This window comes from Limulus polyphemus, unplaced genomic scaffold, assembly GCF_000517525.1.
Source record: "Limulus polyphemus unplaced genomic scaffold, Limulus_polyphemus-2.1.2 Scaffold519, whole genome shotgun sequence".
In the NCBI taxonomy this organism is placed as follows: Eukaryota; Metazoa; Arthropoda; class Merostomata; order Xiphosura; family Limulidae; genus Limulus; species Limulus polyphemus.
This window is the reverse complement of record NW_013666129.1, coordinates 531,913-534,198: the sequence shown is the minus strand read 5'-3', so window position 1 is coordinate 534,198 and position 2,286 is coordinate 531,913. Positions and strand designations below refer to the sequence as shown.

The 2,286-nt window shown below is 40.2% G+C and overlaps 1 protein-coding gene across 2 annotated transcripts in view; it reads left to right on the top strand.

The window, feature by feature from the left end:
* LOC106458818 overlaps window positions 1-2,286 on the top strand; it is a 42,934-nt gene that overhangs the window by 17,794 nt on the left and 22,854 nt on the right. The gene's annotated exons all lie outside the window — the stretch shown is intronic.

Genomic DNA, 2,286 nt, shown 5'->3' with positions numbered 1-2,286 from the left:
CATTTGGGCTGCTTTGTGGACCACACCTAATACATTCATCTCCCATTACCTTCATCATGTGGCCATCCCCTCATCATCTGGATACAGGATACTGCCTGTTGCCAATCTTCACACTATGGTTCAACTGTGAGTGGGAAAGTTTTGTTTTCCTTTCAGGGTCACTTATGTACACATTGGATTTTGCTCTGTAGTGAATGGTGCTTGTCCAGGTATATTAATCCATAAATCTGCACTGTATGATTTTTTTGGTCTATAATGCCCACTGCTGAGATGAGGCATTCTACAAGACCACTAGTAGGTTCATCCTTGTGATGTTTTGCATTAGACCTATGTCCATCCCAGACCGTACCAACTCGTGGACTATCATGAGTAAAGCAGTATCAGGATAGCTTCCCATCCTTCAGGACTCCCCACTGAATTGTTCACCCACCCATCCACCCTCTTTGAGTGGAGTATGAAAGTCTTATCTCTTATCTGCTACTAGCCACTGGGGTGGTGGACCATGGAGGCATCCTCCTGATTGTATTTAATCCCATTCAGTTGAGAGTAGGATGGTGGTGTTCTATCGGTGTAGATGGTGTGAACCCTCCTCCTACTGCAGACTGGATGTATGATACTCGATGCCACCTGGTTATGGACTGTAGATGATCCACCAAAATGTAGTTTACACCTCCGGCTGGGACCCCTTCATCCTACCACTGCCTGGATGTTGGTTCTCCAGTGATCTGGTGTTGGATTAATGCTGTACCAGCCAGCATAAGTCCTCACACATGTGGTTGGTAGGGAGCCTTCTTCCTACTGTGGAGTGGATGATAAATTCCCAATGCTGTCTGGTTTGGGATTTGAGTGAATCACCAGGTTGCATTCCTCCTTCGTACTGTTGCTTGGATGTCAGTTCCTGGGTGGCCTGGTTTTTAGTTGTGTACTGGGTTTGCACACATGTACCTTGCTTGGATAGTTAGAATAGAAGTTGTTCTCCCTTCTGCTTCCTATGTTTGCAGTAAAAATGGTTGGGACTCTCCTCCTACTGCACACTGTTCTCTTTTTCTGCCCATTTAGCGACACGTATTTACACAATGGGTAAAGAGTATACCTGGTTCAGATGTGGTGCTGTCTCCCACTGGTGTGTTCCTCTATAGAGAAATGTCACACTCCATGGGCTTTCTTCAGACTAATTTGGAAGGATGCTTATCTACGTAAATTTTGCACTAGTCCCTCCACCAGGTCAATATGGGATTCTAGCTATTAAGTAAGAGGATGTAAGATATTGTGTCAGAAGTTATCATTTTCCTAAACTGAAAATGTATTTCCAATAGATACTTCTCTCTCTCACACTTTCCACCCTTCCTTCCCACTTCTGGTGCTTCCTTTTGGCCTAATCTCAAAGTGAAGATTAGGTTGTACAATATAGAGGGAGTCAGCTCTGCTAGAAAGGTGTGTTGCACTACTATTGATGGAGGATTGTTGCATGCTACAGTGTAGCTGTGCCATTTTAAACACTTGGGGTAGGTGGGAGTATCAAGGCTAGTGGTGAGCAAAAAAAATGTGTGCATATAGAGGGCAGCACTGAATGGGAAAAGCTGTTATGTGAATGGAGACATCTGTTGGAAATACATTTTCAGTTTATGAAAATTATAACTTTCTTATTATCAATTTCCATTATCCAAAAGCTTACAAGAAAGGTGTAATTATTAGAGAATTAAAAAGAATCTTTTGCAATTGCTCTGAACTAAAATCACTCATTTTTAGCAACAAATAACCACCTTTTTACATCAAACAAATTTTTGAGGATTGTGATAAGCAAATATTAGCATTGTACTTCCAATTTGAAAAACACAGATATACCAAGAGGAAAATGACAATTTTCCAAAGATAACACAAAAAATATTACTCTTATGGTACCTCTAATTAACAAAACTAACTTCAAGAAAATAAAAACTATAATCAAGACATTTGAACTGCCAATTAAAGTTATGGAACAGCCAGGTCCAACCCTTAAAAGTCAACTTTCAAAATCTCAGTACACTACCATACAATGTAATAAAGTCAACTGTTTTACAACAATGCACTTGCAGTCTAAAGATGGGTGTCTTTTCTCCAATGTTGTTTACCAGCTTAGAGGTAGCATTGCCATCATTGAGGAAACTAGAAGAACCCTTTACACAAAAATAGAAGAATATACTGACTCTTTATAAACAACATGAAAGAAGTGCAGTTGCACGTAATTTTTTAACTAATCATGGACAAATAACACCTAAGATGAATCCACCATTCTCTGTACAAATC